Raw genomic sequence first — 15,760 nt, 5'->3', positions numbered from 1 at the left:
GCTATCGGCCCAGGAAATCTGATCCAGGATCAGCGATCTTCATAATGGCACACGGAGCTGCAGCCGTAGACTAAAACACCATCTCAGATCATTTGGGATTGTATTTACATCAATGCTGTTTGCGGATCTGTGCCGCTTTTTAGTGTATATTGACTAAATTTAATATCGACTATGTGATCTGGTGACAAACTCGGACGTATTTTATGCAGCATCCTTACCAGAGTAAAACTAAAGGTCCCAGGATACCATTACTGTACAATACTTCACATGATAATGCAAAACACAACAACACAGATGGTAAGGAGAAGGATTTCACCCATCAGACTCTTTCTTCATCTCCTAGAGAAATTAGATCATCTAAAGCACCGTCACAAATCATTTTAATGCTACAGAGAGTACAATAGTTTTACCACAGTTTCGATTTGAACATGATAATTATTCAGAATTGATTTATTTATTTATGTTTACAATTAATATTATTATTATTTTAGTTCATTTTTTAAGTTATTTGGTTTTTATTAGTTTTCTAATTAGATTTAGATTTAAGTGTTAATTTTGTGTTATTTAAATAATATTAGATTTTTTATTGTTATTTTCAATTAGCATTTTTACATTTCCGGTTTTATTTAAATTTGTTTTATTTTTACTTATTTTATTATGTCCTTTTACCATTTTTATTCGTTTTTTTAAATTACGTAATTTCATTGATTTTACAATTATTAAATTTTTTTATTATTATTTACAATTAGCGTTTATTTGTACATTTCCAGTTTTCATTTAAATTTATTTAATTTTTAGTAATTTTGTTATGTGTTTTTGCCATTATTATTATTATTTTAGATTTTTAGATACAACTTCGGTTTTACATTTCAGTGTTATTTTAGTGTTATTTAAATACTAGTACATTTTTTAAATTAACTTTTTAGTTATCTTTTATTTTGACATCTACATTTTTATTTGAATTTGTTAAATTTTTAGTAATTTTGTTATGTGTTTTTGCCATTATTATTATTATTTTAGATTTTTAAATACAACTTAGGTTTTACATTTCAGTGTTATTTTATTGTTACTTAAATACTATTAGATTTTTTATTATTATTTTTAATTAGCTTTTATTTTTACATTTACATTTTTATTTGAATTTGTTTTATATTTTGTAATTTTTTTGTTAGTTTGAATTTGTTTTATTTATTTATTTATTTATTTTTAGCAATTTTGTTATGTGGTTTTGCCATTTTTATTCGTTTTTTTTGTTTCAATATTTCTAGATACAACTTAGATTTTACATTTCAGTGTTTTTAGTGTTATTTAAATACTATTCGATTTTTTGTTATTGTTTTCAATTAGCTTTTATTTTCACATTTCCAGTTTTAATTTAAATGTGTGCTTCATTGCTACTAATTTTGTTATGTGCTTTTGTCATTTTTATTAGTTTCCTAAACACTGTTCACATTTTTTTTTTTAAATATTTATTTGTATTTATTTAGTTGGCTTCAGTTAGTTGCCAAAACAACATTTCTCATTTTCATTTCGTTTTTAATTTATCATATAATGTTTACATTTTATTTTAATTTCAGCTTTCAATTAGCATTTTATACCACCAACATCAATATTATTTTCCAAAACAAATGAATAAAAATATTTAAAAAATACTTCCAGTATGCTCTCAACTACTATATGCTCTTTTCATGCCAGTATATTTCATATTAAGAAAAGTATGACAATATGAGAAAAATTAATAAATGCACAGTCAGTAAAGTCAAGGACGAGTGTCTCTCGCAGTAATTGCATTTAGTGGTTTAGGATTACACTGAGACAAATGCACATTCTTCAGTCCACTTGTGTTCACTCGTCTGTTTTTTTTGTCAAGCTTTTGCTGTCATCACAGATTTTTGCTGCTAAATGAGTTTGAATGCATGCAAATGTCCTGTGACTACACACCAATGAGTGACATATATATAATATATATAAATATTAATATGGTGCCACAGTATATATGATATATAAAGTTAAGATTTTAAAGATTTTGAGATCTTTTTCACAACAGATTATTTGTAACTCAATTTCTTGTTCTGTTATTTGGGATTTAGGGAAAAGTGTTTGCTTGTAGGAATGAAAAACACACCCCAAAAAACAGTGTGTTGATTTAGTTTTAGCCTGGTGTAAGCGTTTAAACAGCCGGTCCCTGTTGTACGCGGCGCTTGTAAAGGCCTGACCGTCAGAAGGACCTTGGATCTCGGCCTGGATGAAGAATGAAACTTTATGCTTTGATGATAAAGCTTTCCAATACCCAGAGCAAACGTTTGTCGGGAAAAAGCCATGACAGCGAGCTATTACTAGCAGAAGACATCAGTGAGGATGTCACCTGACTTCTCGCCCGTGTTTGCTTCAAAATCCCTTTGAGGATGACTAGTGGGGACCCGCTTGACATGTGTGTAAGATGAGACGAGACTGGATCCCAAACAACCAGGATTAACAAGAAAGACGGATCCTCTTTTACTCTGCCCATGATTGATGATGATGACAGTCAAAGAAATGTTTGGTGACTTTTCAGTCCAGGGAAGATTAAAGGCAGGAATTACTGTGTATTTATAAATGGAAAAACTACACTATGAATATTAATTTAATATATTTTATTATTATTCTTTTTGTTTTTAATCATAGAAAAAAATATTTGTAATTATATTTAAATCATACATTTTTATTTTTAATATATATATATGTGTGTGTGTGTGTGTGTGTGTGTGTGTGGTAGTAGTAATTATTATATAGAATTATTATAATATAGTATAATATAATAATAGAATTATTATATATTTATACATATATTAATAGTACTTATTCATTTGTTTAAAATCATGTAAATATGTTCAATGATATTTTTAATTATATTTAAATCATATAATTATATTTCTAATATTTATTAGTTATTACTACTACTACTACTACTACTACTAATAATAATTTAATATGTAAACATTTTAAAATAATATATCATAAATATATTAGATATTAAAATTATGTATTATGTCTTTAATAATAATAATCATGTTTTATGGTTTTCACTTACATTAAAATATATATGTATACAATTTTTGTGCATATATTAATATATTAAAATATTACACTCAAATTTAATTGTTAGTTTTAGATTATTTATTGTTGTCATTATCACTTTGATTATTTTTCTTATTTTCTATATGATTTCTCATTATTTCCCACTCTTTTATATATAATTATATATTTGTTTATTTAAATATATAATTATATATTTATACACATATAAATAGTAATTGTTCATTTTTTTAAATTATGTAAATATGTACAATTATATTTTTAATTAATTAATTAAAATAATATATAGTTATAGTTTTCAAATAATATATAGTTATAGTTAATTATGATAATAATACTCCTTATTTCATATGTAAACATTATAAAAGTATATATCATAAATAAATATATATATATATATATATATATACATATATATTAAAATTATGTCTTGAATAATAATAATAATAATAATAATAATAAATCATGTTCTATGGTTTTCACTTTTATTAAATATATATGTATATATATATATATATATATATATATATATTCTATTATATTTTTACAATCAAATTTAAATAGATTTTTAAAATGTTATTTTTATATTATTGATTGTTGCCATTCTCACTTTGATTATTATATAAATATATATTATATATATGTTTTTTTTTTTTTTTTACATTTTTTTATTTATTTATTTTTTTTCTATAATATATTAAATTCTCTAATTATAATATTTTTTAATAAATTATGTAAACATGATAATGCTTAATAATAATAATAATAATAATAATAATAATAATAATAATTAAATTAATATTAATTATTATTAATAATAATTAAAAATATTATTTTGCAAATTGAAAAAATTGCATTTAAAGTATGGCAGTATATAAAGACATAAATGTTCACATTTCAAATATTTGTTTGCGACGTAGTGATCCTTATAAAAAAAAAAAGGAAATTTATATACAAAAATAATATTTTGAAAATATATGCAAAAAAATGTTTATTTTACATTTGTTGTCTATCAGATTTTGCTAAAGGAAACAATAATATATTACATTTTGCAGTATTTCAGCTTTTAAAAGCCACATGAGATTTCATGATCCAGCAAGCACATTCTGTACCCTGTTTTTAGTCATCTAGTTTTTACAACTTCCACAACTATGCGTGACACTCCCATCATTAAAGACCCCAAAAAGCCTTTCTGTTCACCAAATTGGACAAACATTTGGCAGTGACACGTTGGAAAAGCGTCGGCGCAATATGTGCTCTGCGATCCCAACAATCTGCAAATATTTCTTTGAGGTGTTTCATCTTTACTCTGTCTGGGTTGAAATCCTCATTGTTTACCTCCACAGTTCAATGGACTGGCTTAAATGTGATTTTACTCCTGATTTTCCCCCGGCTTACTGTTTTATCTCATCGAGAGGCAAACGGCGGACCTACCGCATCAGATCTACTTTCCGCGAGTCGCTTCGCAAACAGGCCCGGGCTTCACAGCAGGGACACAAATCCTCCCTAATCCAAATTAGCCCCTCCAAGTCAAATAAAACAGTCTGTCACGCACCGTCTCGCTCGCCCGTCTCTCCTCTTTATGGTAGCGGCAGATGGCACCGCCAGGACGGACCTAAAAAGAGCAATATATTCAACACAGAACACAAAATGACTCGATATACATACAGCCGCATAAAAAACTGAATCTACGCTGACTTACAGTCGAGTCTGGATATGCTTAATTAGGTTATGTTAAGCAATGCTTCATGCAAAAGTGAGAATTCACTCTCAAATCAAACGTCAAACGGCAAAGTCTGACACGTCGAAGGTTAAAGTGATGTTAATGAGGTTGAATGCTATTGCACTGGGTTAATTTACTTTAATCAAAGTCATTCTGCATGCTCTTTGGAGATGCATTAATTAATAGATCATTAATTTCTATACAGTTCATCGAGTTGCAGCCATAGATGATCTAGTGCAATCCTACAGCTTTTAACTGCAAATGAATGTGGCCTTCATCAGGTTTGTTTCAACTATATTTTTATATTTTTTACAAGGAAACGGGTGGTGCTAGCTCATATTTCTATGGTATTCGGATCTGTAGATATGATTTGAATGGGATTGCATCTGAGAAAACAAAACAGCACATCATTTGGGATTAAAAGTTTAATACCTGAACTTATTGGTTTGTTCAAATCATTAACACTAACTATGACCGATAGCAAGCTATACATGACTTGGCAAACACCGCTAATGATAAATACAACGATCCCTTGGTACGAATGCTTTTAAATGCCTATGAGCAACCGCAATTTGTAAAATGTCAAAGATGCACATCGTTTAAACAATATTTAGAGCCTCATTACTTCGAAAATGGCACAGACATCAGTTTCACTTGTGCAAAGTGAGTTGCATCTAACTCAGGTTTCTTTTTCTTTTGTCTTTTTAGATTTTTCATTGTTTAATTTTAGTTAGTTTTAGAATTTTTTGTGTGTTTTTGTATGTTTTATTTTTAACTCAATTTAATTGTGGCCAGTGTTATTTTAGTATTAGTGCTAAACTTAATGTAAATTTTAAATAAAATTTTATTTTTATGTTCTTTTTCCAGCTGAATTTTAGTTAGTTTGAATCATTTTGTTGAGTGTTTTTGCATGTTTTAATTTATTTTATTTTAGTGTATTTTAATATCATTGATACATACTATTATAAATTTTACAATTTTGTTTTTACTTTAATTTTAGCATTTTTTTGTTTTTGTTTTGTTTATTGTTCAACTCAATTCATTTGTGCCCAATGTCATATTATTACATATTTTAGAATTAGAATTAATTTTTATATGTTCTGTCAATTAAATTTTAGTTAGTTTTGTTAATTTATTGTGTGTTTTTGTAGGTTTAGTTGATTTACTATTATATGTTTATATTATGAGATTTTATTTTTGTTATGTAGTAATTTTTTGTTTTAGTAATTTTAATAAAATATTTAGCCTAATTGATCTACATACTATTATACATTTTTAATTAGATTTTATTTTTATATTTGGTTTCACTTTCATTTTAGTAATTTATTGTTTTTGCATGTTTCGTTTATTGCTCAACTCAATTCATTTGTGCCCAAAGTTATACTATTATAGATTATGAATCAGAATTAATTTTTACTTTCTGTCAATTTAATTTTAGTTAGTTTTAGCAATTTTGTTGTGTGTTTTTGTATGTTTTGCTTAGTTTCAACTCAATTCAGTTGTGCCCAGTAATATTTTAGTACCACTAATATACTATCATAGGTTTTAAATTAGATTTTACTTTTATATTTTCTGTTTTCACTTTAATTTTAGTTAGTTTTAATAATTTATGGGTTTATTTTTGGGTAATAATAATATTTTTTTTTTTTGTATGTTTTGTTTAATTTTCGACTCTATTTACAATTATACTATTTACTACTATGTTTATATTATGAGATTTTATTCTTGTTATGTAGTCATTTTTATTTTTTAAAAAATAAAATATGTCTATGTAGTTGTTATTAATTTTGTTTATATTTATTTTTATTTTTAATATATTTTATTTTATATATATATATATATATATATATATTTAATATAGTTTATTTAATATATTTCTAACATATTTATGTATATATTTTAAAAATGTATTTTAAATTTATAAATTTTTATTTTATTAAATTTGGCAACTAGTTGAAATAAAATGTTTTTAAATTTTTTAAAAATATATTTTATTTCAGCTAACATTTATTTTACTTCACAACAATGTTTTAGTGGTTTTAGTTCACTATAATAATCATGACTAAAGAGCAACTCAAATAAAGTGTGTTAACGTGATGATTTCACATCAGATCGGCAGGGGAAAACCTATTACGCTTTAAAGCCTGAGGCCTGTTCACGCACCTCATGTAAGCATTTTACATTTGCACTCATATTAACAGATTAAGCATTTCACACTGTATGAGTCTCGCGTAGCTTCAGCATTCATTCTCACAAGTTGCACGCTAAAATCTGCAATAAATGGTGTTCACAACTGGTAGTCGGAAATCATTTGGGTTGCATGTGATAATAGAGAGTTTAAAAATAAAAGAGCTTATAAGGCAACTTTGTTTTTTTTGCAATTAAAGTGCATCAATTAATCATTTAAATGCATTGAATGGAGTCTATTTTGATTGTGCATGTTGACTTTGGTCAGTCTAATATGAATAAAAGAGGCAGTTGCTAAAAGAAGCTCAATTATTCCCGAGAACCGAACTGTATTTTCAGTTGCTCTACTTTTGAATTGCATTTTGCAATGAGACAGCAAGTTTTGTGGGGCAAACAAACAGCACAAACCTCGCTATCTTAGTATTGTCAAAAGCACACATAACCTTACCTTTGTTGTCACTGGGAATTCTCGGCTGCCCTACATTCGGCGTTGTTGACATTGCTGAACATTTCATGTACGGTTGGACTCCTGTTGAGAGCGCCTCTCGCATAAATAGTTCAAACTATTCCCCGTCTGAGTCGAACCCCACAGCGTCACATATCTCAAGCAGAGCCATCCGTCTGGACCTTCGCTTGTCAGTTTCAATGAAAGTCTCCATCTTCTACAGCCGTAAATGCAGGTTGTGTGCAGCGCTCAGCCTCCAGCAACACTTCACCGTCTGCTGGACAATTCTGCTGTTATCTAGTCACTTTTGGAAGAGCTGCATGCATCCTGTAAGGAAAAAAAAATCAAAAAATTAGATTCTGAATCATTTCTCCAACACAGAGATTAAACACAGCAAATGGAGATGTGTGCTTTATTCTTCTGCTTATATATTTTTGAAATATACAAAACATGAGATTTAAACTCAAACAATTAAAAGCAAATATGATTTTACAAATGAGATTCTGAATTGTTTCTTTGTTGACATTAAACAACAAATCTGAGTAAATTAGATTTTTTTTTATATCTTGTGTTTTCACTTTAATTTTAGTAGTTTTTAGTAATGTCGTTTTTGTAGGTTTTGTTTACTTTTTAACTTAGTTGTACTCAATTTTACTTCATTATCACTGATCCACTATTATAGGTTTTGAATTAGATTGAATTAGGTCATATGGTAACACTTTACATTAAGGTGTCATTTGTTAACATTAGTTTGTGTTAACTAACATGAACGAACAATGAACAATACATTCATTACACTGTTTATTAATCTTTGTTAGTGCTAGTTACAAATACAGTTGTTCATGTTAGTTCACAATGCATTAACTAATGTTAACAAACACAATGTGATTTCAATAATGCATTAGTAAATGCTGCAATTAACATTAACTAAGATTAATAAATGCTGTGGAAGTACTGTTCATTCCTAGTTCATGTTAACTAATGTACGTTATTGTGAAGTGTTACTAATATGTTGTTTTTACTTTAATTTTGGTTACAGTAATTATGTTGTTTTTGTAATTATTATTATTACTATTATTGGTATTATTTTTTATGTGCCTATATAGTTATTAATTTTTAATTTATTTAATTGATTGTTTATCTAGAAATGTTCAAGAAATGTTGCCCTGGAAAATAGCTGAAATAAAAAAATACATATATATACTTTTTAGTATATTTTTATTTTTATATTTTATATAAAAAATATTTATTTTATTTCAGTTATATTTATTTGAGACATTTTACTAATTTGAATTTAGGTTACAGTAATCCTGTTTTTGTAATTATTATTATTATTATTGTTATTATTTACTTATTTATTTTTGTCTATATATATAATTCGTATTTATTAATTTTATTTTATTTAGTTTTAGTTATTTTAGTACTTCAAGAAATGTTGCTTTGGAAACTATAGCTGAAATAAAATAAATGTAATTGTTTATGTATTTTATTTTATTTCAGTTATGTTTATATTATATAAATAAAAAAATAAGTTTGGCTACAGTTATCCTGTTGTGTTTTTGTAATTATTATTATTATTAATACTTTATTTTTTTAATTTAATTTAATTTATTTTTTATTTAATTAATTTTTTTAATGTGTCTAAAGTTTTATTTAGTTTTAGTTATTGTAGTACTTCAAGAAATGTTGCCTGGAAAACTAGCTGAAATAAAATTCCCCAGTTAATGTTTATTTTATATATATTTTTAAAAATTATAAGATCTCATTTTATATGATTTTATCATTTACAAATTAGATGAATTAATTATAAGAAAACAAATTATTTCTCCTAGACAGCAATGACGACTTTTGCTCAGATTTTCTGGTTATAAATTATTATTAAGTTTCAAACTGTGCTCAATCAACAATAAAACAGATTTCTATTTTAAAATAAACAAATTATTTCAAAATGAAATGATTTTATATGATTTTGCCAATAAACAGAGCAAATGGAAACTTTTGCTTAATTCTTCTGCTTAAAATGTGTAAAATTCAAACTAACTCTTTTTTTTAGATTAAATGATTGTATATGATTTTATCATTTACAAAATTAGATTCTAAATTGTATCTCCCAGAAAACAGTGAGATTAAAGCAAAGGGGAACTTTGGGAAAGGGAAAAGGTAAAAAGGGTAAAAAGTCTTCTACTTACAATATTTTCACCAAGACTCAGTCCACAATAAAACATGTGATTTCAGTTTAAAAATAAGGAAAATTGTTCGAAAATCAAACAATTTTATCATTTTATAGCTTTGTACTTTCACTGTCAAAAATGCACTCATGCATTTCTATTATTATTCCCTTTGAAGAGAAACATCTGAGATAAAGGTAACACTAAAAAAAGAAATATTTCACAAACTTCTGAGCAACAATTCTTTGCTACATGTCCATCAAAAGAGCAGTTATAGATTTAATATCTATTGATAATGCGTTTCTCATGAAGGACACAGCAGAAAATTGGACAGAGCAAGCGGCACAACAGTGATTTTGATGGATGACTTTTAATTTAACAGGAAAGGTCACAAGCCACACAACCCGACATTGAAGAATCAGTGCTCATTACATGTTTTAGTTAAATTATTAGTTCAATGTCTTGCATAGTTTGCCATTGGACTTTTTTCACAGGAAAAAAGCAGACGTCACAAGCTCAAGTTTTCAAGGTCACCTATAAAATGATGTTTTCAAGTGACATGAGAGACAGTTAAGCAGACTTCAATTTCATGCAAATGCGAATGGATCATTAGAAGCATTTACAGTCACTTGCATAAAGTTTTTTCCACTATAAACTATTCCTAATGTTGCTTCACATATAGGCTGAATGCATTTGTTGACAGCAAAGGCATGTGTATCTCTGGACACCTTCCTCTGTGAAAAGGCAGCAAACATGTTTGCCATTCCTCTGCAAGGTCTGAAACATCAAGGTGCCTGAGGGACACAAAAAACCCCCACAAGCTTCCCAGAAAATAAAAGATTATAGGACAAGACAACATAGTCAAAAGAAAGAGTTTCTCCATAGGACAGGATTGGATATCTGGGACAGGCTGCCCCAGAACAGGCACCACAAACGTCAAGTTGTGTTTGTTTGAGGCACAAAACAAGCACAAACTACCTTTGTTGACTATGGCTGGGAATTCTGCCAGCGCAAACTACCTTTCCGAGAGAACTCGATGTTAGCCTGACGAGGACAAAGGCGGAAACTCTAGCAAAAGCTCAGTGAAGCATGAGCGCAGCTATTGCATGACCCACAAACTAACTCTACATCCTCGGACGACTCTTTCAGAGCTTTGTCCATTTCTCACATCGAGTCAGGCCACCCACACTCGCAGATAAGCGCTCCCGACCGTCTCGCCGCCTGCCAGGGGAGATTACGCACGTTTGCGACGTGAGCGTGATTTCCATAGAGCGTCAAAACTCAATCATCCCCCCTTGCGACGTCTGTCAGGCTGCGACGCTCTCACCTGTCAACCTCCGTCACAGCGATCGTCAATGACTTCTAGAGGAGGGAAAGAATGTAAAAGCACTGGAATTGAATGAAGACACCCTTGGAAGCGGATCCGTCGAGATGTGCTTCGCTATCGCAGTTATAAGAAATGTCACTTTCGTGCGCAAATGAAGAATGACGCCGTTCGTATTCTGACTACACCATTTTCCGCCTATTCGGGTGTGTTGTTACGATTGATTCACACTGTAAGCAATAACAGACTAACAATATATTCCTGACAACATGGCAGCGTGTTCAGGTTGAAATAACACGTCAGGTCAAGGAGGCCCTATTTTCCCTCCATTTGAACATCCGTATGAATCACTGAATTTGGATTGCACTCCAGCCAGACTCTCGAAGCGTGTAGTAGCATGTAGTAGCTTCTCTCCACAGCACCCACCAGGATGATGCAATGGCAGACAATGTCACGGTGATGTCTTCAGCATGCTCCGGCGGTCCAGTGGGACGGAAGTCGGTTACGCAATAGACTGGACTCAAATCAGCAGCTGGAAGACAGATTGGGATGTTATAAAGAAACGGTGACACTTGTGTGCTGTGTTTGTCTGTATGACTAACTACTGATATAATTAACAGGATACTGAATGTAGTTACATAAAAAAAATATATATATATATATTATAGAACAAGTAAAAATACAGCTGGACAGACACACGGACAGACGGACAGATAGATAGATAGATAGATAGATAGATAGATAGATAGATAGATGGACAGATGGATGGGTGGACGGACAAATGGATAGAAATAAAGATGGACTGGTGAATGGACAGACAGAAAGAGAGACAGGTAGTTGAATAGATAGATAGATAGATAGATAGACAGATGGGTGGATGGACAAATGGATAGAAAGACGGACAGGTGAATGGACAGACAGAGAGAGACAGGTAGATAGATAGACAGACAGACAAATGGAAGGACAAATGGATTGAAAGAAAGACAGACAGACAGATGGACGTATGGGAGGACGAACAGATAGAAAGAAAGCTGGATGGATGAACAGACAGATAGATAGATGGAAAGAGAAACAGAAAGACAGATGGATAGACAGAAAGAAAGACAGATGGACGAATGGACGGATAGGCAGAAGGACAAAAGAATAGACAGATAGACAGACGGACAGATGGACATCCTGTCAACAATCTACTCATTTATTTTGGATGGATGGACAGACAGACATACAGATAGGTAGACAGACAGACGGATGGATGAATGGATAGAAACAAAGACAGACGGATGGACATACAGATCGATAGTTATCTAGATAGATGGATAGACGGACGGATGGATGGACAAATGGATAGAAAAAAGACAGACAGATGGATGAAAGAAAGGACAGAAAGAAAGAAAGACAAATGGAAGGACGAATGGATTGAAAGAAAGACAGACAGACAGATGGACGGACAAATGGATAGAAAGAAAGATGGATGGATGGATAGATAGATAGAAGGAAAGAGAGACAGAAAGACAGATGGATAGACAGAAAGACCAATGGACGAATGGACAGACAGATGGACAGATAAATGATAGAAAGACAGATGGGCGGACAGACAGACATACAGATAGATAGATAGATGGTCAGACAAATGGACAGAAAGAAGACATATGGATGAATGGATGGACGGACAGACAGACAGATAGATAGACTTAAAGACAGAATGGCAGATGGACAGACGGGTATATAGGAAGAAAGACAGATGGACGAATGGACAAACAGACAGATGAATGGATAGAAAGAAAGACAAGCAGAAAGACAGATGGACAGACAGATAGATAGAAAGAAAGACAGATGGATGAACAGACATACAGACTCTGGTTTAGATTCCAGCTTCATTGTTTATTCAGTTCAGTTTTGCTCCAGACAAACTTCAGTTTATAAACTCTGACAATAAGCTGAGATTTCCGTATATACCGAGGTGATGTTTAACATGCTAATGTTGTGTGACTGCTCATAAAATATGGATGATATTTTGTTATCATATTTTTATGACTTTTATGTGACGGTGGGTGTGAATAAAATGCATAGATTTACATCATTTACATTTTCTCAAAGAAAATCTCATTAATTTGAATCTATCAGATTTGTAGAAGCCGGTTTGGGATTTTGTTCCCCGGCAAAACAATCTGAATAGAGATGAGCGAATAAAATCAGTGTGGATCACTTACACCACAGTGACAAAAGATGCCACAGAGCTAAATCTTAATTAGCTGAAATAATGAGACCAATACAGAATCCAATCCAATTAGAAGAGAAAAGTCTCTTGAAGCGAAGCCTCTCCGCGGGACGATAAACACAACGGAACAACATTACATTCCTCAGAGAAAAGAAAACGAACAATACGAGGACTTCAGCATCGCTGTCTGGATTCCTGATAGTGCTTAAACACATTGCCAATTAAAAGACAAAAACACTTCAACCCAATAATTGTAGGTTGTGTGAAAAAGCATTACAATGATGCCAGCAAGCCGAGGCTAATTTGTCATAGCATGGTGACGTTTCATAGCATGAATAAACAACCATCGATGCTAAGGTACTATATATCTTTATGCTGCTCAGTCAACAGATCTTCTAACGACATGCTGACAAGAAAAATGATAATGATGTGCAGTCATAAACAGCAAAGGTCGTTCATCCTGCTGGGGAAAAAAATAACCGGCCCATGGTGGTGAAACTGGTTTGGGGTACTAGTTAGTAATGGTCAGGCTTGGAGAGCTGCTATCTGAGTAGCTAAAACAGCTTAAACCAGTTAGGATCACCAAAACTTTATAATGCAAGCAGTTTTCTCATAATGTGCAATGTTGCTGTGTCACTCATATCATAAAGTAATACAAAATAAATATAAATGTCCTTGCTAATTTGAAGTGCATGCACTATAATGAACTTAAAACCCTTCTCTGATCTTTATGCATATTTTTATTGATGTTTTTTTGTAGTTGTAAATAGTTTATCTTATATTCATAAACTGTGTCAGTGTAGTTATCTACACTAGAAAAAAAAAAAGACTTTTACAATTTTATGCCAATTTGTGTACAAATATTTTGGTGGAATGAATAAAAACTATCAAGAAAAATTGAGAAATAAAATAAATAAATAAATAAATAAAATAAAATAATGTTAATTTACATGACCTAAAACATTTATATAGTTAAAAAATTAAAATATGCCCAGATTAATAAATGCTGTAAAAAATATTTTTCATTGTTAATTGCATTGCAATAACTAATGTTAACAAATTTAAGCTTATTGTAAAGTGTCAGCAGAAATAAAATAATGAAATATTTTAACAAAATATCAAGTAGTGTTACTTTACACTACTAGAAATGTTAAAAATAAGCATTTGTAAAGATATAAATTAAAATGTGCTTTAAGAAATGCTGTAAAATTTATGCATTTTAATAAATGTTGTAAAAGAATTTTTCACTGTTAGTTTATGATGCCTACTGCAGTAACTAATCTTGATGACTTTAGGTTATAAAATGTTAGTAAAAATATAAAAATAAATAAATAAAATACATCTACACAACTTTAAATGGTAAAAATGCATCTGTATAAGTGGAAATAAAAACTTACCCATTTTATTAAATGTTGTAAAAATATTTTTCATTGTTAGTTCCTGATGCCTGCTGAATTAACTAATGTTAATAAAATAAAATAGTGATATTACATCTTGATCCATCATCATATCGGTAATGGAAGGCTGAGCTGCTCAGCTTTTGGCAATTATAGATGCACGTTTCTCTAAAGTTTCTCTAAAATGTTACTTTTAATATTAATATACAATGCCTGTAGTTTTGGTTAAATATTAGGGCATGTTCAAAAGACAAGAATGCATTTATGATGATCTCTCAAAAATCACTAATCAAATTAGAAATTGGCTTATAAAAGGGGTGCAATGTATAAACCAATGCAAATCCCATCATTAGCTTGCAACATGCTAAACTCTAACTCTATTAGACAATAACATTTATTATACAGTAACATACAGAGCAAATATAACTTGTTACTGAAGCGCGATAAGAGCGGTGTTGACATGCTGTTGCACTTCATATCAAACAACACCAGGGAAAGAAAAACCTGTGCAATCAGCTTTGGAAAAAGCAAACAGTTATTTGTCAAAAGCCTGATCTGTTTTGTTCTTTTTCACAGGTTTTTGAACACTTAATGTAGCAATGCTGAGTATAAATTGGACGTGCCCATAAATACATACGACAAAACACTCAATTCTCACAGATACAGCTGTGAAAGTTCACACTTGAAGAACTAGAGGATGAAACAGCTGTGTTATAGCACACTATAATACACAACAGCTGCTAAAACAATGTTTTTACAGATACAGCACAAATTTATGATGTGAATGTCTCACTTTAAACGTGTTACTTAATTGAAAAGCTTTATCAGTACAATGAGGACTTCATTTGACAGATAAAAAGATATTTAAGGTGTCCCTGCAGGAAAATCATATCACTCAAATGTTTCCTTTATAGAATATACAAAAATGATTTTGTCTCAGATGTTTCTCCCACGGTTCATTAATAAAAATAAATATGCATTAAATCTTGGGAGAATTTGATGAAAAAGATCTCAGATTTCAGATTTTTGATTGCAGGAGCTGGGACAATCGGAGCACAGTTTGAGACATTGTTGAGATCTATCATTAATTGGTCTTTAATTGTTGAGAAACTGATTACTGTGAGATTAGTAGGATCTTTTTTGCAGGAGAAATATTTGAAGAGCAGAAGACTTAAAAAAATCTCCATTTTCTCTCCTTGATGTATAGAAGATACACTGTATAA

At 30.2% G+C, this 15,760-nt stretch overlaps 1 long non-coding RNA gene across 1 annotated transcript in view; it reads right to left on the bottom strand.

Annotated features, from left to right (window-relative positions):
* Positions 1-4,604: 4,604 nt before the first annotated feature.
* The window catches only part of LOC127169432 (uncharacterized), a 30,501-nt gene continuing 19,345 nt past the window's right edge, over positions 4,605-15,760 (bottom strand). Inside the window, exons 2-3 of the long non-coding RNA XR_007828245.1 lie at positions 7,434-7,757; positions 4,605-4,690 (exon numbers count right to left, since the gene is read on the bottom strand). This is a non-coding gene — a long non-coding RNA (uncharacterized LOC127169432). The remainder of the gene's footprint in view (positions 4,691-7,433; positions 7,758-15,760) is intronic.

The sequence above is a fragment of the Labeo rohita genome, chromosome 1 (assembly GCF_022985175.1).
Source record: "Labeo rohita strain BAU-BD-2019 chromosome 1, IGBB_LRoh.1.0, whole genome shotgun sequence".
NCBI classification, from domain to species: Eukaryota; Metazoa; Chordata; class Actinopteri; order Cypriniformes; family Cyprinidae; genus Labeo; species Labeo rohita.
Note: the sequence above shows the minus strand (reverse complement) of the source record. Positions and strands in the feature narration are given on the sequence as shown.